The following is a 23,017-nucleotide window of genomic DNA, read 5'->3' as shown; positions in this document are numbered from 1 at the left end:
GCGACTTCGCCTCTTCGCTTCCACTCCTTGTCCCCTTCTTTCCTTTCCTTTTTTCCAACTTTAATTATCGTTATTGCACGATCTTACTTGAGGAGTTGATGCTCAGTGCGACCAATTGACAAACATGGGCTGGGCTTTTCAACGCGTTCCATTTATACGAGTCGATTATTTATTTCTCTAAAAATATTCATACGATGAAAATTCTATCGCGACAAAAATTGATTCGAGGAGCTCGAATCCGAAAGGAAAAAAGAAAAAAGGAAAAGAAAGAAGATTCTCAAAACCCACAGACGGGGGAATAAGCGCGGAAGATATCGAATGATGATCTTCGACGGCAGCCTTTATTCTCAATTCATAAATCTCCCCTGCCATTCGTTAATTGATAACAGTAATTACAACCGCGTGTCACTCAGGGACTGGCCGTCGAGCAGATTATACGTGCGCGTGCACCACCGCCACGTCGTTATTTATCATCGTCGGTTTAAGCGTTTGCTTGCCCGCTTCCTTCCTCCTCCTCGGATTGAGTCGCGCCGCGAGGCGGCCGGTTTCTCCTAGTGCACTAATAACACACTGGCGACCCGATAATTAATAATGAAAAGGAGGGGGATGGCTGGAGGAGGCCTGCAACGAGCCGAGTCGCGGAGTGGGTGGACCGCCTTTCCGCGTAATTGCAAGGTGCAGCGCTAAGCGCGATTCGCCGGCCGGATCGAATGGCTAGAAACGGATGGAACGGACTGGTGGATCGTGGCAAATGGTGTGGGCAAATTCTTGGGGAAAGTTTTTGCGCCGACGATGGAATGGGGATTCCTTTCGGCCGATCGAACCGATTACTTTATTTTTATTCGCCAACTTTTTCGAATAATATAAAAATGAACGAAGTTGTGAGATTCGAGATCTCGATGATTTCTCTCGCAAGTGTCTGAAAGAAAATTGTACTCGTGAAATGAGTACTGAATGAGTAAATATGAATAATCTTCTTGATTACAAATACAATTTTAGCCGGAGGATCAAGTAAGACAGTTTTATTATATTTAAAGGCTCGTTTTCGAAAATAAGACTGAATCCAATCTAAACGAATTACGAAGAACGTTATTAAGACTAAAAAAGTCTTTTCGAATTTATACATTATTAGCTTCTTTTCAATTCTTTTTTAAATTTTTTTGAAGGATCAGCATCTTATTGAAAAGATCAAAAAAGGAATAACATAATCGCTGGTACAGCAAAAAAAAAAAAAAAAAATGAAATAAATTAATGATACAACCACGATTATTTTTCCTGTACTGCGAAGCACACCTTTTTTTCCTGTCATTCATTCATAAATCCGTGGATTTCACGACGAAGGAGGCGGACGATTTTCCTTCTCCGCTTTTCCAGTAACCAAGAAACTCGGACTTCGGACTTGAAACGAGTCTCAACAGGCAAATAAGATAATCTACATTATAAACTCGGGGGTAGGGTGAGTAAACGACGAGGAGTTATTTACTCGGCTCGGAAAGAGGGGAGAAAGGAAACAAAGTAATAACAACGGAATGAGAATAAGAAGGTAGGTTTGAATCCTTAGGTCGTGCCGCACAAACTTCAACAACTGCGCAGCCGCATTAAGCCGGCTTTCTATCGCGTTTATTATCCGCGGCAAATGGCTTCTGCCAACCTCGTTTCCCGTTTCTCTAATTCCCTGAATCCCGCCCCGTGATGACCGCTCGATCCTCCACTTTGTATTCTAATTCGTCCGCGATTTGTATAAAATATCGAGCGCCCCTTGAAAACGAGGACTTTACGAAAGTTTAGAAGAATTAAGAGAACATCCGTTCGATTTCCTTCTTTTCACAGATGATAAATTTTTCCACTTCACGATGAAACGGCTACAATTATTTTGAAACTTTTTTTTCGAATCGAAGATCGTTGAGAATTGAACTTTATCCCCTTCGAGACATTGGGACATTGTATACTTTATAAATTAATATCGATTAAATAGATTGAAGATAGATAGTGTGTAATATAGATTGAACGTTGAAAAGTTCAAATTTTTCTAAAAGAATTCCTCAGATAAGATAAATAATAACTTTGATAATATATTTATTACACTACTACTCGAGCACGTAATGTTAATGTGATCCATGCTCCACGTACGATAAAATGAGAAATTGTTTTCTTGCGATATTTTCGCCATTTTTTTTTTTTTAATTCTTTCCAAAAAAACAAAATTTCCAACTTCCAAATACGAAACCTTTTGCTGCAATCAATTTTTTGCATTGAAAATTATACGTAAATTAGATCGGCAGGATTGAATGTTGGAACGAATGATAATCGGTGTTCAAAGCAGAGCACGAAATTCAGTAATGGACTGGGACGATTACTGCTATTACACTTCACGACTATCAATTGATAATCCGTTGCGATTACGTCTTCTTGAATTTTACAGTCGTCACGAGAAAACTGTTGTAACATTATACCGAACACGATTACTTCTACTTTCTGAATCGAGAACAATTTCGTATTAAATTGTAGATCGTATCTTTGATCCATTGACATACCTTCTGTCCAAAAATTATCGATGTTCGATATTAAATTGCGTAAAAATTTCAATCGCACTACACAGATAAGGAACCGTAATTATTTTAACAATCCATCGTATCTAATCTAAATCTCTGATGCAATACGAGCACACTGATTATTACAATCTTTTTAATTAAATCTTGTCTCAACACAATGATTTAAATACAACGTTTTTAAACAACCAATTTCTAATTTCTTTCTCATTTTTTTTTTTTTTTTAAAGATTCATCTCTACATTTTAAAAGAAATTAATTTCTGATTTAACAAGCATCCATCAAGAATCCAATAGAAACTTTGCAAGTTTTTAAAGTTTTATTTTACAAGGGAAAAAATCTTGGCAATTTCTTCTCGGGCGGGTAAGTAACAAAAACTTCATCCTGCGTAAAGTAAACTTAATGAAAAGAAGCTTGTTACTACAATTTACTTTATTCCCATTCAACTAGACTAGCAGTTTTCCCGGATTTTTCTTTGAAAAATTCCCCCCCCCCCCCCCCGTATTACGTGCAATTGAATCGAATTGAATAAGCAAAACCGACGAACAAATTTACGATATATCTTCGAATTTTGCACAACAAATTTCATCGATCGACGGATCACGTGCTGTAATTTCACTTTTGTAAAAGAAAGAAAAGAATAAAGATAGCCTGCAAAAGGAGCATTGTACCTTTAATTGAATCTCTCTCCCTCTCTCTCTCTCTCTCTCTCTCTCTCTCTCTCTCTCTCTCTCTCATGTTACCGTTTCTTCCTACAGTGGTTTAAATTCGTTGAATTAATTATCAGGTTTGCCGGCAAAATATAATGGCGGCCGAGACTTGTTTCCGTACGAAGTCTCGCCGCTGGTTTTAGCCTCGTGGAAATTATTTAACGCGTGCCGGGTCGCAAATTCTGTTAATTTTTCTTATCCGTTTGCACAGATTTGTGCTTTAAGAAACAATTGTGATTTTCGTTTAACTCTTGAATATAAACTCTTTTGCATTAACGATACAGATCTTTTATACACGAGCCCAACGAGAACACGTAGCGTAACACTCGAGCGATGAAATTTTTTGATACTTGTATTACATTCTCATAGAAAATTCAAACGTATTATTATTATCGTTATTACGCAAAATATTGCACGTTCACTTTTATTGTTTTCCAGAAAAAAAAACCCGGATTAAAGATTTAACGCGTGTGCAGTGAATGAAAATAGAATATGTAATTAAAATTTGAAAAAAAAAAAAAAAAAAAAAAAGAAAAAAGAATGAAAGAAATACAGATTGTATTTTTCATATACAAAATACACCGGTGTTTCCATTTTTCCATTACGTTCCATGAACATGATTATTACGCATCTGTGTTAAAAACTTACCATTTAAACTTAACGTTTTCCATCGATTTTCCATCCATTAAACGATGATCAAGGAAAAGAATACGTACAAGTCATCGTTTCCTTCTTACGTGGATCACAACGTAAGATATCATGGACACGTTCACGTTTAACGATTCATACGTGAGATAATATCCACGTTTACGTTTTCTTCTAATTTTCATATTCATTATTCATTTTCTTTTCTTCTTTTCTCGAGTTGATACTCGATGATTTCGAGTTACTGTTCAAGCGAGCGACTAATCGAGAAAAGAGATCGCTTTCTTGTTCAAATTAAATAAGGGATCATGCTGGCCGACAATGAAATCAGGAAACGGTGGAGTACGGACAAAGCTTAACGTGCCGTGTCGAACGATGTACTCTCGAGATAGGTAGACAAATGAGCGAACGTGCAACACGGGGAAAATAAAGTTTTCATTGATCCTCGCCAAGATACGGGGAGAGGAGAATTAAAATTTTTCAAATTCGCTCGAGTTAAAAAGTTAATTTGCGTTACGAAAATAGCCGACACCATCTCCCCCGATAGGGAGAATTATTCGTGTAAATTCAACGAATCATATTATTTTATTTGTTTAGACACTCTTTCTAATTGAAAGATACGGTCTTTAAACTTTTTTGTCCCTGATTTTTTAATCAAATCGCTCAACAACTCAAAATTTCTCTTAAAAATTTAAATTAATTTAATTTCTCCTGCAGAGATCAACGAGACGAATATGTGTTCGTAGTAAACGACGAAAAAGTGGAAAATTCGCAAGATTAAACGTCAGGATTAAATTTTTGACTCTGAAACCATTTCGAAGCATCGATTAACTTCGCGTTGATTGGAAAATTGGCGCGAAAGAAAGAGTGGATTTATGACACTGTGGGGATTGCGGCAACCGAGTTGCATAAGTGTAACACACTTACCCAGGATGCACCGCAGTCGCCACCTCCGAGAGTCTGAAAGGCTGGCATGCATCTGAACGTCATTCTGAGCTCTACCGCCGAAATATTATCCAAACGTTCACCGCGGTTCTCCGGTCACAACTTACCTAGAACAAGACGAAACGCCTACTTAGCGATCGAATTATGATCTCGTTTAATTTGGAATAATGGGGGAAAAATGAGGAATTTGTGTGTTGGGATTATTTATTTGAATTATTTGAAAGAAGAAGGAAGAGATATTCGAGCAATGAATATTATTAAAAAGAAATGTATAAAGTTTAGTAAGCATTGGAAGTATTAAGGTAAAGATACTTGTTTAAATACTGGAACTCATTTCGAGCAAGAAGGAAAAGGCAAAAAGAAAGGTTATATGCTTATGTCTGAAAATGACTAATGAATATTTAATATTGCATAAAAAAAAGAGTGGGACAGATACTTGAAAATGAGATATTAAATATTTCGAAGAAATGTAAGAAAAAAATTTATCATAAATTAATATCGTAGAAAGTACTGAAAAAAGAGAGAGAGATTGTTGTTGATTTATTAACTAAAATTATGTAAATATAAGAGGTATTGATTATACGAAGGCACCGATATTTCATTTTTCTGTAGAATGATGGATAATGATAAATGTTCAGGCATGTTTTTTTTTCTTCTTTTATTTCATCAATTCGCTGCAATCTTTTATAAATTGATTAAGAACGATTCGAATGTTGAAAGAACATTAATAATTGCAGCCTCCTCGCTGTAATGAAAGGATATACTATTATTGTGCTTCGTAGAATTATCGATTGGACTTACGAAACATCAATATTTACGTTAAACGTATAAAACCTATAATCCATTCATTATGGAATAATCGTGGTATAATTAATGTAGGCGCGATTTAATGTAATTGGCACATAAATAGATAATATTTGCTTCGTTAAAAAAGATAAGATGAATTTCTTTTTCACAAAAAAAAAAAAATTGGTTATTAATTTACTTTGTTGATATAAATCTATTTAATAATCTAATGAAATAATCTTCTGAAATCTATTTATCTTAATCTTATTAAGGGATTTGAATCTAAAGTTTCGAGATTTAAATTCTACTTTTATTAGAAATTTCTTTAATGCAATAATTAAATTATTATCTTATACAATAATTAAAATCTTATACAATAGCAAAACCTTATTGCTATCAACGTCGATATCAGTGATAGCTTATCATTCTATTAATGCATTTTTTACCCGAATTCTGATTTCATTAATTTCTAAAAATTCCAATAATTATTATTTATTAGATATCTAACAAAAAGTTTGAGTAACTAAAACCATTTAAACGAATTGAAAGGTTTTTTAATCACCTATTTCTTCAAAGAATCCTTTAATTTCTTTGATTTTGGAACAATAAATACAAACATAGCTTACCTTACACTAAACTTCTATGCTAACGCAATTACATTATTCCCCAAAATTATTTAATCATATATATATATATATTTCTTGCGTCAAAAATATCAACTTCCAAAAGAAATCCTCACGATACAATTCCTTCACCAAACACAGCGCTAATTCGAACCAACAACTATAGCCTCTTAAATAATTACCAATACTCTTACCATCACTCTCTAAAATTCCAACAAAATCTTCCAACCGCAAAAACATTCCTTTCCAATAGAAAAAAAAAAAAAAAAAAGAAAGGAATAAAATCCCTGGGTACCGCAAACTACATCGAAAAGTAAACTTTTCACTCGAGTTAATTGTAAACACGTTTTAATCCTACCTCGCGGATGTTTTTGCCGGGAAAATTCCATGTCACAAGAATGTAACAGCAGAGGCATCGAACCCTGCGATCCTGGGGCGCATTGATACGGATGCAAAGTTAAGTCGCGGCGGGTGTTCCTTTCCTGAGCTACCTTCTTCGCCTGATTTTTCATTTCCCTTCCACGCTATACTTCCCCTTAACGCGCCGCGGGTATAATGAACGTAATTTCATGTAAAACACGCCGCCAAGACCAACGATAACCGGTGTGTTGCACTTGCACTCTACTCTTGGATGCGTGTAACTAGAAAACTGTCTGGCTACTTAACTCGCGGCCTAGAGGAACGTATCTTGATTATTCTTTTCTTCCTTGTTTTTCTTCTTTTCCGCGGGATAAATGTTTACGAGAGGAAGTGAAACGAAACCCGGCAGAGATACCGGGGTTGTTTTCGGTATAATTAAGTTGTAATTATATCGCGGCTTGATCCGGATCCGTGATTTAGGCGTCCCGATGAAAGCTTGTTTGTTTACGAGGATGATTTATTGTGTAGATTATTTTTAAAAATGGCGCACGCACGTTGTACTCGTAAGGAATCCGAAGGATTCGCCGCTTTTTGCCATCGACCAGGCGATTTATCGTGAATGTTCGATGGTGGTTGAGATAATTATATTCTTGCATCGCTGCCTCGTTTATTCGTCGAATAAAACGTAATAAAACGAAGTGATTATAAATATAGATATAATATTTGAATTAAAACGAAACAATCGAGCACATTTATTGGATTAAAAAGATCGTTAGAAATAATAATAAGTTCGATGGATGTCACAGTGTTAATTTCATATTTCGAAAGGAAAAAAAAGCGGCGAATATTTCAGCAATTTCTCGACACGGCACCAATTCCGATCACGGAAATCTGGTTTATTTCGCGCGCCAAGGAATTCGAAAAATTCGACCAGGGCGTTCTGTTGCGTAAGCGACCCTCTCCTCCCTTTCAGCTGGCCTCTTCGAACTGATTGCTAGGCCGGACGAGGCGCATTCTTTCCGCCAACGAATAAAACCACGCGAAACGAGCAGAGGAACCGGCGACTGGAAGGGTGAGGATCCCAAAGAGAAACGAGACGATGCAAAAGAGGCACACGTAGGATCGAAAACAGAACAGCCACGCGATTTAAGAGAGGAAAAATACGAAGCATATTTTTTTTTTTTTTGTTTCCCGTCATTTTTCAATATTCTTTCTTCTTTCTCATCTTCTTATACTTTTAATTTGCAACTCGTACGCTACGCTTCCCAATCAACAATTCCCTTTTCTCTTCTCAATCATAGTTTTATATACCTTTGATTATTTCTTCTTTTGTTTTCCCCCTTCTCTCTTAATCCTTCATTTCTTCATTCCCAATATTTTATTCCCTCGTTTCTCGCTTCTTCGATACTTCATCCACCTTCCTATCCCTCCTATTTTTTTACAATTTCCCCTTCCCACTACTGCTCCAATCTTCTTCAATATCATCCTTCTCACTTTCGTATCCTCTTCTTCTTTTCTTTCAACGCTCTTTCCCACTTTTTACAACTTCCTCTTCCCAATCTTCCAACTCCAATCTTCCCTCCTCTCATCTAATCTCCACTCTTCCTCGACCTCTTTTTCTTCCCCCTGCCATCATCCATTTCTCACTCTTCTCCCTCTCTCTCTCTCTCTCTCTCTCTCCATCCCCGTTCTCTCTCGCCTAACCTCCTTCACCCTTCCTCTCCTCTTCCTCCTCCTCCCCCTCCCCCTAACCCAGACCCGGCGGAAAACGCGGGAACCGATGCCTCCGCGGCGATGAATAATGGATTTCGAACGCAGCCATGCCAGCTACCCCCGGTTGAATATTCATAATGCGTTTCTACGCCATGTGATACGATCCTGCACGTCCAGCCGCGTTCCACGGGACGAGCACGCGCTCGCGAAACACCGAGACACCGAGTCTGGACCAACGACAATCGATGCATATACGGAAATAATACGGTACACAGAGGCGTCAGATGATACGGGCAAGCTTCACGATTCTCCTGTTGCTGTTTGGCCTGCTGTTTCGAATATGAAATCATTCGGGCGGAAACCACGCGCGGTTCTAGGCCTACGTTTACTGTTTGAATATGGAGTCATTTGGCTACGAGGCTTCTCGTGCACGTGTTCCTGTGCTTGATTAAATGGGGAATGATTGTATCGCTGATTGCTAATTTGGCTCGCTCAGTGTGGTTCGATTTTCTAAATAGAATTCGACTCTATTTAGAGGCTTGTGAACAATGATTTTCTTCTTATCAGAAAGGATTTTTAATCGTGGAGTTTAAAATTTGTATTACATTGTAACACGTTCGATTCGAAGTTTGATTTTTTCAATTATTAATTTCAATGGTTGGAGAAATGGTTTGTTTGTAACATTAGAGTAATTCTTTTCTCTTTCGTTATAGTATTCGAATCGTAGGATCTTGTTAAAGAAATGAAATTCTTTGCAGCTATCGTAAAAAAATAAGGATTCCTTGAAGAAGGAAGAAGAATCGAATCTCTCGGCTTGAGAAAAATTCCGTTGAATAGACGAGCCTCGAGTGAAATTATTTGTTTCCTTACCGTTAGAATGACGTTTACGCAAATAGATTCTGAACAACGTAGAATCAAACGCGGGATATTACATGTAATTTACTCAAATTATCATAATTTAACTTTCTTTAAAATATAACTCCTTTTTAATCGAAATATATATATATATATAGGAAAATTTTATTTTATTTTTCGAAGCAACATTAATGCTCGTTCAGCAAAAAAAAAAAAAAAAAAATAGTAAACATCTTTCTGCTTTTCACCGGTTACGAACGCGTGGAAAGGATTAAAACAATAGAGATGAGGCAAAGGGAATACGTAAAAGCGATGTCACAAAGCAGAAGATAATATTAGTCGACTTTAAACTGCTACTTCAAACTGCTATTTCAAATAAAAATTGTAAATGCTTCTTCCACTGTTCCCCGAGACTTTGAAAAAAAAGGAAAAAAAAAAAAAAAAGAAAAGAAAAGAAAAAAAGAAAAAAAACTGCAAACAACAAAGAAAGGGTGGAACAAAAGGAAGGAGCGAAAAGGGAATCCTATATTCCTACGAAGCTGAACTTCATCTTTCAAGTGCGAGACGACTATGTATTTTAAATTGTCTTACGTGTGTCTTACGTGTTCTCGTAAGAAACTCACGATCCCACCAGTATATAGCAGTAAACCAGTAACATCTTTGCAGAAACATGCTCATCGTCTACTCCTTTCATAATATTTCGCGTATAATTTTACAATCAAATCTCCTCCCACACCCATTATTATTACCAAAGACAATATCAAATATCAATATCCTAAGAAAATTTCCATCTCTACACAAATCGTCCGCGATATTAGAATTATTATCCATCCGATATAAATTCCCCTTTCCACCGATCCCAATCATCGATTATAATTACACCACTGCCTTGAGACGACACAGTGACTTACATAACCACTTTACGTATAAATTCTCCCGACGAATCTTGGCCAAGAGTTATTACAACACGATCGAATCGATTCGTGTCCATCGAGGACCTCCCCCCGCCAAAAAAAAAAAGCAAAATCTCTGAAATACTGTACAATCACAGTATTACGATCGGCCACGAGCACTCGGTATTTATACGCCCGCAATCGCAGCCGTTATCATCTTTTATAGGTATTGCCGAGTGAGTACGACACGGCAAGGCAGCTGCAATAACAGCAGCAGTTTCCAACAGCTTCGAAACCTGGCTGTCTCTATGGCGGCCTCGACGGTTCCGGGTATCCCGAATTCCGAGTGTGCTCGTTTCTTTCTTTTTTTTTTCTGTTTTCTCTTTTTTTTTTTTTTTTTTTTTTTTAATGGTCACCAGCATCCACGACTGCTAACGACGCGCCATTAAATCGAGTTAACGAGGGGGATCCGCGCTATTTACCGGGCTATTTCCTAGGCGGACGATCGTTTCGCCTCTCCATCGGTAAACCGCAAAACGGCGATGCCTTTCATGGAAACGCGGTGGACACACCCGCGACAGAGATGCTCGGCAGAGCATCTCGTTGCGAGCAATAATTAGGATTCGGCGTTATGGTTATCATTTTTTATCTGCTCCCTCTTTTTTCCTTTTTTTTTTCACAAAGGGAATCGACCTTCCAACCGTTGGATCCTTTCGTATCGAGGACTTTTGTCTCTTGAACGAGATGGGTCCATCTTCTTTTTTTCTCCCCTCCTTTCTTTTCTGCGGTGGGCTTGCGGTCGAGGAGTCAGAAAGAGAGAGAGAGAGAGAGGGGATGAGCGCGGTGGGTAAATTGTTTGGCGAGCTGATTAACTCATTCAGAGATTGGAGAAGAGATTCATCGAGTGTTTGGAGACTTTTTTCTTTTTTAACCGAGATCTATTTGTACGAGATTGAACGAACGATGAATGAAAAATTAACTTATCGTCGGGGTAAGTGTGAAAATTTAAAGACGTGGCTCATCATCTCGTGGATAGATAGATATTTAAAAGAAAAAAAAAAAAAAAAGAAAACCTCGCGTCTCCGAATGATGAGAGGGGATTTTCAATGCTCGATTATTAACGTCGATTACCGCATATCCCAATGTAAATTCAGGCGTGTAAATTGTTTGATTGCCATAGAATCGCGGTTGTTCGTGTAACATTTGCTCGCGGCAGCTCAGTTTAATTTATTTACGCTTCCGTAGCGTGTTATTTCAAACGATCCGGTGTTGTTCAACGGACTCTGACACGTCCACCTCCTCCTCCTCCTCCTCCTCCTCCCTTCTTCTCTCGCCTTCCCCTCGTTTTTTCCCAATTTTTTTTTTTTGGTCCTTGTTTTTTTTTCCCTCCCCCCTTCCCTCCAACAGCGCTGATACGCTCGTTAAAAAATAAATTGGGCTCGCGAGTGACGAAATTAAATCGAGAAACGAATTTTAACACGGCGGGCAACGGAAAGGACGACGGGCAATGGTCGATTAATAATGCAAGGGCTACCTCGAGTACTACCTTGTTAAATCGGCGGTTGGAGTAAGATTCATGGGATATCGGCATTCCACCGGTTTCGGTTGAAAATTACAGGAAAAACGTGTTTACGATCGCGTAAAATTATCGTAAAAGTCCTCTCGAAGGGAATAAATTTGTACATCCACCGGTTTAAGACTAATTTAAGCGGTTTTTGATAATTGATAATCACTGTGATGGACTCGAGGTGGAAATATCTATGTTGCCGAGATGGAGGGGAAGCGGTAATAATTATTTCTACAGCAAGAAAAATATTTTGTCGATCTGAGTGTAAATCTAAACTGCGCTCTTCATTTTCTTTTAAGATTCCCCTCACCCCCTCCCCCGTATCTTATTTTGAAATACGAACACATTATATTTCACACGCCAAGTATTTGAACGGACTTTCGAACAGCGCAGTTTACACGGCATGACCCGATTTTCGAAAACACGAAGTAATTAAAACGTCATCAGAGTTGACATATTAACTTATTATAAATATATATATACAACAAGTATATACACAATGATCGCGTCTTAAATTGCAATCGCCAATCTTTTCAAGAATAAAGAAAATCATCTTCTCTCAACCACCTCCCAAAAGAGTAATTTCCAAAAAAAAAATAATACCAACCGAGAATACAATCCTTCAAACCATCAAAGGCAAACACCTATCCACCCACTGCCATCTCGCATAAAATATCCACTTTTTAATTACCCTCTCTCGTTGCCACCGTGACAGATATTAGATTACGCAATTTTGTTCCTCGTCTGGATCGACGTCCACCACACAGCCGAAGGGTTGTATAATCGTATCTGGCCAAACGGCCAAAGATATCGCGTGTTTTAAACCGTACGTTTTAATTGGAGAGGAGGGGTGGGCGCGCAATGAAGAGTCATTAGTCCAGTGGACGGTGGGCAATTAAAAAAATTATTATCCCCTTGTATCCGGCTCGCAACGAATCCGTTGCCGCTCTATCCTCGAACGCGCGTGCATATTAAAAACCGCAAAAACACCTTCGCGCTTGCTCCAACGTTTGTTGCGCTTGCAACTTCTCCATCCACCATTCTTTATGGTTACAATTTGATGCTATTAACCGTGTTAATCCCTTCTCTATTACGCGTATTACCACCACGTATACACGCGCACCGTTGTTTCGTTTTGTTCGCGCCTGTTTCCATCTTACGGTGAGCGATTTCGAATCTGTAATGAGCTGACTCATTGCATAAAACGACGATATAATTACGACGGGAGAAAATCAAGCTAGAACGAACGAAGGGAGGTGGTGGTGGTTCAATCTCGCTTGGAAAAGTCGTTCCTCGATTTTTGCCGATCTGTGATCCGGTTGGAATAACGCTTTAATGGTTTTTCTTTCTCTCTCTCTCTCTCTCTCTCTCTCTCTCTCTCTCTCTCTCTCTCTCTCTCTTCCAAAGTGGTTGGAATTCGAGCGTTTTGTTATTATATCCAAGCAGAATGTCGTGAATGTTGTTGCAAATTTTAGAATATTAATTGTCGTGTAACGAGACTTAACTAAACTTTTATTTTTATTGTCGTTAATGTAATCTAAAAATATTTGAAAAAGATTTTGTTTTCAAATGCTACGAAGATAGGAAAAGTTTAGAGAAGGAGGGCAAATTAACACCGAGTTACATTAAATTCTTCTACGGATTTTATCAATTATTTCTAAAATATCTGCAACTTCGTTTGCTTATCCGAACTTGGGGAACAAATACTGGTATAACCGGACATTCGTGTAATTTTAGGAATATCCTCCCTATCACGATTCTTCATAATAAAAATTCGCGTTTAGATAGGATTTAATCGGTTGGACTTCAGGCTTGGATAAAATTTTCGTTCCTTTTAGTACGATATTCACGCTCGTGATCAACTAATAACGTTACTCGTCATAATCATAATCCAATACGAATAAACTGCATTTCAGAATGAAACTATCGCCATCTCGAGTTCCATTCACGATTACAAAAATCGTTCACGAACCGAGGAAACCGTGATCGATACCTAGCAAATTACCCGGCAATTAAAAGTGAATGCATCTGCATGAAGGATTAAAACGATGGAAGATTAAGAATCATTCCTCCTTTTAATAAAATCGGGAACAAAAAGTACGTACGACTCGATATTTCAAAGAACTTGGTGATTCGTACCTTTCCTCTTCGAGATCGAGCGCATTCTTCCTCTCGCGTCTCGTCGTCGATTAAATTATTAGGTTCTGAATTCCGGTTCTAGCCTTCAGATTGCGTTCATCCTGATCACTTGGATGATTGAGGATATCGACTCGAAATCTTTCATTAACGGCCGTTTCTGCGATTGACATTGCTCGTCCAAGAAGAATATCTACATTTCTAACTCTCGATTCTCCAACGATTTTATTCACGAATAACGTATATAATAATTCTTGTCGCGACAAATATATTCTCTTCACAATATTCCCAGCAATGATGTCGTTGAATCGATGCTTGTAAAAGTTTTATCACATATAATACAACAGTATCGTTTACGTTCACTTTTCAAGATACATTGAAAATCTATCCCAACAGATCCGATCCGAGCAAGAGCGCCAGCTTCCGTTCCCAGCAATTCCCTTCCCCGTCTCCTCTCATTAATCCCCCGTAACAAAAAACCAGACTGCCGCCTCTTCGACGATCCGTAATTTAAAGAAACGCGAGGCAATGCGTCGAAAGAGATTCTCGAATAAATACTCTCCCTCTCCTTTCATCAAAGAAAGAAACCTACAGAAAGGATTCCACGTCTATCATCCGCTATTTCTTCTCTGTACCCTTCATAAGAATTCCATCCACGACTAGAGAGATAAATAATCAAGCATCGGGATAATCACGAAGCTAGGGTCTGGGTGGTTAGGACCTCTAAGAGGAGTCGAATCGGCCCCCGATAATGGCCGAGGCGACGAAAGTGAGGAACGCGTTCCCTCGTAAGGAAGGAAGCGTAAGGAAGAAATTGGTCGGTCTGGGTGGAGGCTAAAGAGCGAACGCGCAACATTCCTATCCATTACAATTACCGAATAATTCCAATGTTGGCCCAGATTTCGTTGGGGGACCAAAAGGAACCCCGAAATTAGGTTGATTAGAGGCTACCGTTCGGTAAGGATCGCCACTACCGGAATTTAACCGGTTATTATACAGATAGGTCGGGCGGTTGGCGGGGAAAGGGGGAGGGATGGACGGTTACACGACGATAGGAGACGAAGAGGTGGACGTACGCAGCGTGGCGTGGCATGGTGAAACTTTGTTACTGGCTCGATAATTGAAACTCGCGGCCGAAAGTATTACTTTCCACTACGGTGAAATTGGCCCGGCCGCGTAATTGAAACATCCTGCGGAGAGAGGGGGGGGGGGAGGGAAAGAGGGAAAGAGTTACGTCGATTCGGGGGTTGAAGGGTTTTCGATGGAGACGCCAATATTCTGATGGGATATCGTTTGGAAATCGTGTTGAGAACTTGCTCCAAGTTGGAAGATTTTAATTCGAATAATTATTCGTGCAGATTATTCTTTTTAATATATATATATATCTTGGATGAATTTTCTTTTAAATGTAAGGATAAACGTTTATTTATCCTCGATTCGATAATTATCACGCAATTGGGACCACTTAGTTTCCAATAACTTAATAATACCATCATTTCGCGGTGCAACGTTATAACAATCTGATGGAAAATTATAAATGTCCCCTTAATACATCACTGAACAGAATAAATCTTTGTTATTTGTTCTCGCGCGCATTCAGAGGGAAGAACATTTCTCACATCGAGAAAAATTCTCATTATCACGACCTTAATACCTCATCGTCGTGCCTGAATCTCGTCGATCTTAACCAACCAACAGAATTTTCAATTCCACCTTCTAATACCCCCTCCGTTCTTCCTACCGATTTGATGAAGTTTCGAGCGGCGACGTTTGAATTTATGGGGGTCCATCTCCGACCGACTCGGCAAAGAATCAACTGTCCTTAATTCCCCTCAACCGTGAAACGTTCATCACCACGAATAACACCAACACTTTTCCAACGCCATCAAACTAATACCAATTTTCATTCAACATTTGTCCATTTCGAATTGATCATCATCGTGTTTGATTAGCCATTCTTGCGAGAAAAACGGAAAGAAAAAAAAAAAAAAGATGGAACGAAATTCGTTCATCCTCGTCACTGGTTAATATGGTAATCACAATTTTTACTTTGCGCGTTTTATCGCGCGGTTAACCTGTTTGCACAGGTTAAATGACGGATCGTGCAATTTTGTCAAAATCGTAGCCCACGCACCGTTGCGCTCGAGCGATTGGCGCACGACACGCTTCGTTAATAATTAAGCGACGTGCGTGTGGATTATCTGATCGCAGGAACCGCGTCCCGTAAAATTCATTTCTCTATCCTATCCTACGGTTAAACTTTGTCCAAGTATGATTAAGCAAATTTGAAGTGTTGCGATGCAAGATCTCGCGAGTTACGCGAGTTACTCGATTGCAAATTTGTTGAATAAAATCATCATGCGTAACGTGGTCTGATATCGGGCTATCAGGTTTAATAAAAAAGTTTTCTTTTTTTTCTCTTATATCCGCGACGGTAAGAAGGAATTTTTCAATTTTTCAAACGTATCTTCAAATCGATACGTACATATATCGTTTTTATATTTATCGTTATTATTGTTATTTCTTTTTTGCACGCGTTTCGTAGTTCGAGTTAAAGTTGATTCTAATTAGGATGTTGCCGATGGGACAGTTTATCAAATGCGAGTTTATATTCAGAGACGTGTGATTGAGTGTTGGCTATTAATCTTTGGCCGAGAGATTTATAGAGGCCGTTTTTCAATCGTGAAATGATTTAATTAGCTGAATTTTTTTAGAAGAATCGGCCGGTTTATTTAAGTTTCGCGATTGGATTGTATTTTTTTTCAAGCGAATTTATACACTTATGGAAATTAATAACGACGTTTCAACACGAAGGGAACGATTAGGAAAGGAATTAATTTATAATTTGATCGGTTGAATTATCTGAAATTAATCATTCTTGTTAATACACTCTGTATTTATGTTACACCGTAACTTTTTTCAAATCTCTACAAAATTTCACTTTGTGAAAAATTCAACGCGACTTTATAATTTTATTATTCTACAACATAATTTTTAATCGCAAAAGTTATTCTTCACAAATAGAAATCGTTGTTCTTGAACTCTTTCTACGAATCAACCCACCAAATCATTTATAAATCTATCTCAATCCTCCCCCCAAAAAGATCATCGGCACTCGAATCGAAAGATATATCAGAAACGTCGATGACGAACCGAATGATCCTATTCGATCATAACGCGCAGCTCACGGTTTTTATCAACGGTGTAATTTAATTAAGCACAATACGTTTATAGTGTTCGGTTGAATTACGATTCGCCGGGTGATAAATCGTGCCCTTTTAATGGCTACCATCTTCGTGCAATTATTACAGCACGCCGTGGAGAGACGCACGTCTGCCCACGCAGATGACAACGGGCGATCGAAAACACGTTTGTCGGGATAAGCGGCCATTAACTTGGAATGCCATTCGAACGGCAACGAGAGCTTCGTTAGTCTTCCTATTTCGCCAATTTCAATTCTACTTTCCTTTCGAGAAAATTTTTATCCTCCATTTTATGTTCGAATAAATCTTTGAAATATTTATTGAGCTGATGTTAAACAAATTCTTCAAGCGTGGAAACCATACACTTTCAAATTAATTTCTCACTCAGAATTATATTACTTAAATTTACTTCTTCGACATTTGAAAATTACTCGTAACGAAAAGTCATTGTTCAAAACGTGGGGCAATGCAAGAGGGGCGCAACGATGTATATGCATTTCCGCCCACGCGGTTATGGGCCCCGCGAATTCTTTAATACCGAAATAAGCTTGAAACCGTTTCGTTTCAGAGGTTAACCAGAGGTCCTTCGAGTACTTGTCTGCCGTCTGAATGGCTAGTTAGCGCGAAGATTGGTTTTCTTCGCGTTATTGGGTCCCTTCTTCGGTCTGTGTTATTGGGATCACCCAAACACACGGCAGTAAAATCGGCTAAGCTGGCGGTTATTTATTGCTCGTGGTGGCACAGGTGAAAGAAACGGGCCTCGCTCACCTACCACGCCATCCCTCTTTCTTCCTCCTCCCCCTCCATTCCCTTCCCTCTTCCTTTTTAATTGTTTCTTTTCCGTGCTATCAAACGGTTTTTAAAGCAGGAACAGCGCTACTATCCCCTCGTTTTCTATCGTCGTTCAAATTTGTGACACGTTCAAGTGACACTATTGTAGATATCGGTGAGAATTACAAAGATCAATTACAAAAAAAAAACACGACTAGATAACACTAGATAAGAAGAGAGAAAAAGAAAGATACCTTGAATTGAGAATAAATCACGGCCAATTCTTGTATGGAACGAAACGTTATTTACTACTATTGTTTCCACTGTTCGACGTTGACTGGGATTAGAAAAGTCGGCGAGGGAGAGACGAAGGTGAAGAACGGTTGATTGAAACGTCAGCCAACAGAAGTTATGTGAGCCGCGCTACTATGTTTCTTCTACCTTATATAACACGTGCGCCATACATGCTCGATCGTGCTTCTGCAACAAATTTCTGACGAGATGGATTCGATCCCAAACTTGAAATATATTTTTATCTGTCAAATTTTATAAAAGTCATGCAACTTCGAGAGAGAATTAGAATCGAAGAACAAAAGATTCCATTCCAAATTTCCCGATAATTTCTTTGAAAATATTTGTTGGAAATGTTGATTCCTGATAAAAAAAAAAAAGAAAGAATTTCCTTTATCAACGATACGAACTTTAGCTAGAAATCAGGAAAACGTGCAACTTGTGCACATCTCGAAGACTTATTGAACTTATTAGTCAACTTTTCCGCCCGCTCGAGGAACGATTAATCCATTGGCCGTTAATTTTAACTTGATGTGATTTTCCTCGGAATCATTTAACAATATCCATTGTTACACATTATCGATACAAGCGTTGTTGTGTTAATTATATTCAAACATTTTAATTGTGATCGTAAATTTATACCCTTCTTTGAAATTTAGAATCGGAAGTTTTGAAACCTCGAATCGCTTTGTTTAAATTCCGACGAGTATAATTTATTGAACAAATATGTCGATGAAATTTCAATGACATTCTCATCCATGATATGGATCGATTGATTTTTTCAATTTTGTTAAATGATATATGCATATTCATATATGGAGCATGGTGCAACGCGAAGTTATTTTTTTAATTAGCAAAAGGTAAATACTACACATGAAATTCACAGATTTTTATCAATCATTTCACGATAATAACGCGATATGTTTCGTAGTAGTCAATATTGGGTAACTAAATAAAGCGTGTAAATTTCCTGCAAATATTTGATTTTCGTTTGGATGAAAAAAAAAAAAACAAAAAAAAGGGGAGAGAGAGAGAGAGAGGAAATAACAATCCGTTCTTCATTCGGGGAAGCTGAATGAAAATGTAAATTACGTTATTAAGTGAAATTAATTGTTGTATAATACGAATGATAAAAACGGTATAATTCGAATTATTAAATTCGAATTAGATAAGAACGCATATGTTTATTTTATATCTATAATTAGATTCGCAAGAATTGTTAAAATAGCGTAAAACTTGATAATTAAAGAATCTAATTAATGTTGCAATCTTCTTTGCGCTAAAACATTCAATTACTCGTTATGAAATTCCGAATTGAAAAGTGATATAAAAAGGATTCAAAGACTGATTCACAAACTGCATAAAGATAACTAAAATAATATTTCATCCCTGTCTTCCATTAATTAATTAATCCACGTTCTAAGTTTCCAAGTTTATACTTATACCCATCCAATTCCAATATTCACAATACGAATTATACCTGAAACCTGTCGAACGTTATTGCCTCAAATCAAAAATGATGAAAATTAACCGAATCAACCGAAAAGATCTATTGGCTTCGATCGAAGTAGGCGACGAAAGAGCAGCGACCTCCTCCCACGCGAAAATCGGTCGAAACGGGCGTGACGAACGTGAAGAAGCTACCACTCGGGGGATGAAACTCGCGGCGGCCGTTCACGCTTGTAAAATACGCGGCAACTCGCGCGAGCCGCTCTCGCCATTCAACCGGCGCAATAGAGGCAACCACCGTTAAGAATGATTCCATTGTGGCAAGATTTTACGAGTCGCTGTTAAAGCCTGTCATTACAAGCCGGGCTGCGATCTGGCTCTGTTTGCTCCACGCAACAAATCCCCGATGATTTACCGCTCAATTTTATGAACTTATATTCCATAAGACTGACGTATCTATTTCACTTAAACGCGTCCCCGGGGCGCGTTACGAATCGATGTATTACTCGTAACGCCATTGTGCCGGGTTTATCACCCGAGGCAAAGCGCACAGATCGTTGAATGGATCTATCTTTAAAATCGCGGCATTCTTCTCGAACGTTAAAACGATCGATTTTCCAAGCGTTTGAATTTTCGCGGGGACGAAAGGAAACGATCGACGAGCGCAATGGCTATGGAGATATGTAGGGGTGTATTTTATATAGGAGTGGTAAAATATTTTCGAACTTTACGAATTTTAAAAAAATTAAACGTTTGAATGTTTGGAAAAAAGTCGAAACTATATCGTAGAATTTACGATATAGATGGAAATTTATATCTAATTCGTTGCGAGGCAACAACGAGTTTCGGTTTGAATTCTCGCGGGGAAAAAGGAACCGCGATGGCGGCTGAAGGTATGGCGTATACCGCCGTGGAATTTATAGCGGATGGAAATTTCTAATAGAAACCATTATACATTTTCGATGTTGTATGTGAATAAACGTAGGTAATATATATAATTCAGTTCGAATTTCAACGATGAATAATCTATTCGTGCAAATAAAAAGAAGCTAATAGAAAGAGAAATAAGTAAAGTATACGGTTTTGATAGAACAAATAGCTATCTGTAATAATATTCAATATAGAAATATTAAATATTCATAAATACATAATGGACACCATTAACGAAGAGAAACTCGAGTATTAAATTGTTTTTGTCCCGATCCCACCACCATCGAGCAATTCACTGTGTTCAAATTTACGGCGAGCATTTATCATGATGGCAAAACGCACCACTAAAAGATTACGATTTCTATGAATAACACCGTATTTCCCCTCATTATCCTCAATTCTTATCCACCGATTTCTTGCCGGATATAACCGTGTTTTTGCAAAAAAAAGAAAGAGAACCGAAAAACCGCGCAACTCGTAATTTTTCATCCCGATTCCGCCAATAAAAACCAGTTCCAGTGTTTTCGATTAAATCTATCCTGTCACTTCGTAACACACTTCTTAACACACATCGCGAGGAGAGAAACGGCGAACACGATCGCTTCTTGCACAGGATCGTAAATTTTATATATCCATGCGCACGTACATACCTATACCTGTACGGTGAAATACAATTTACCAGATGAACGTTTTCTTCGCTCGACACCCATCGCGTTGAAGACACGATGTGTATTTATCTATCCTCGAAACGTTAGAAAGTTTAGTCACGTTCTAAGGTGTGCCCTTAGAGAGGATTTACAAGAAGAATTCAACCTGCGCTGTCAGGTGATTTCCCGCGCGAGAAAGCGTCCATTGGATAAGAAGATGGAGGCGCGTTGGACAAAAAGGTGAATTCTCCCCGTGTCATTCAAAACGTTTCCACGCGTCGTAAACACGCGACGAGAAAAAGGAGGAAAAAACTCACAGTTACGAACGGCTAATACTCCTCCTTATAAATCTTGAAAGTTGGATTCTCTCGGATTAGATTCAATATCTAATAGACTTAATGATAGCCGACGTGGTTAAGAGAACAACGAGGGAAAAATTACATGACGAGTGTTGTCGTCAATTTTCGAGAGGGAAAGGAAACTATTCTTTCCATTCCAGAATTTAGTCAACTACTAACAATTATCCATCCGTCCGTTTAAAACTCCTTCGTATAACGAACAAATAAACAGTCTCGAAATCAAAATCAATCTGATTCAAATATATCTTGAAAAGAGTTTACCATTTGATGCATTCTCGCGGTGTTGTAGTAGTCTAGATTCGGCATCCGGCCCGCGTTGACGTTAACCTGGCCTGGTAAGAAAAACACTTGCAAAAACACGGAATACAAAGACTGTCTCGCAATATCTCGTGAAACAATTCGATATTACTCGCGTTTCGCTCGATCATTACACTCATACAGATTTCCACCAATTTCGCGCACCACACGTAGCTTCGATTCTTCGACCCAATTTATATAATACTGTGTATACAACTTCGCGTCCTCTAACTACGATCAGGTCCAGCGCATCCAAAACCTCGTCACCACCATCTCGTCGTCGTTCCTCATAAAGTCCACGCGCGAAACATCGTCGATCGAGGATCTTCCCTCTTCTCGAACCGAGAGATCGATCGATCGATCTCGAGATCGGCGTGGGGAGAGAACACTCGAGGCCAGAGTGGAGGATTTGCGTGAATTTCGCGGTTTACTTTCACGAGCCGGTCGCGTGTTTGCCTCGCCGGCTACCTGTCTCTGCGGGGCCCAACGCGAGTTGGAAACAGGCAGAAAGGTGAGAGGATTGGAAAAACGGTGGAGGGAAAGGAGCGAGAGAGGGAGAGAGAGAGGCGAGGTGTATGGAATCGAGCGCCCGATTGGATATTGTTTCCCGATATCTCGAGCTTTGTGTATGGGTATTCGCCTTAAACCGTCGTACGCGGAGGAAGACTCGAGGGTTACTGCGCCCGCGGGGCCTTAGCTACCAGATAGACGCGGCAGACGAGGGAGCTCGGGGTGGGAACTGGGACGGGCCTCGAGGCCTGGATCATTTTCGAACGAGCGTCGATTGGTCGAGGGGCCCAGGAACGGGCCCAATCCCCTGTTGCCTGCTCGTACTCGCCGCGTGAACACGGGACGCCCAGCTCGTATGGGATTGGCCAGAGTTTGCCAGCTTGCACGCACGCTCTACCACGCTCTCTCTCTTCGTTAGTCTCCTCTGCTCTCCTCTCGTCTCGTCTTTGTTCGTCGTGGCGCGGATAAAGCCGCGGATAATGTCGTGGCGATTTTATTTCTTGAATAAAGGATGAGCCTTTATCTCGCCCGCTCCTCCCCCTCCATACAGGACCCCGTGATCCTGCGGCCCGATATCGATATCGAGCTGGGGCTTCGAGGCCGCCGCGATCCTGCGAGCCGCCTTTGCGATTTTATTCTAGTTCGTTGTCTGGTCTCTTGTGATCTTACAGGCGCGAGATTCCGTGTATTTTCTTCTCGTATGTATATTTCTTTTCATTGGACAAGAATGCTCGAAACAAATATCGATAGGAGAGTCACGATTTTGATAATAAAAATT

General features: G+C 39.1%; 1 long non-coding RNA gene across 8 annotated transcripts in view; it reads right to left on the bottom strand.

The window, feature by feature from the left end:
• LOC147656498 (uncharacterized) overlaps positions 1-23,017 on the bottom strand; it is a 127,936-nt gene that overhangs the window by 13,672 nt on the left and 91,247 nt on the right. For 7 of the 8 annotated variants that reach the window (XR_015294332.1, XR_015294330.1, XR_015294333.1 and 4 more), the window contains one exon: positions 4,832-4,956. This is a non-coding gene — a long non-coding RNA (uncharacterized LOC147656498). The remainder of the gene's footprint in view (positions 1-4,831; positions 4,957-23,017) is intronic. The other variant, XR_015294336.1, reaches the window with a different exon arrangement.

This window comes from Apis florea, unplaced genomic scaffold (assembly GCF_048593485.1).
Source record: "Apis florea isolate Af1SG1 unplaced genomic scaffold, ASM4859348v1 contig_3747_pilon, whole genome shotgun sequence".
Classification (NCBI taxonomy): domain Eukaryota; kingdom Metazoa; phylum Arthropoda; class Insecta; order Hymenoptera; family Apidae; genus Apis; species Apis florea.
The sequence above is the reverse complement of the archived record's forward strand: the minus strand, read 5'-3'. Positions and strand labels throughout refer to the sequence as shown.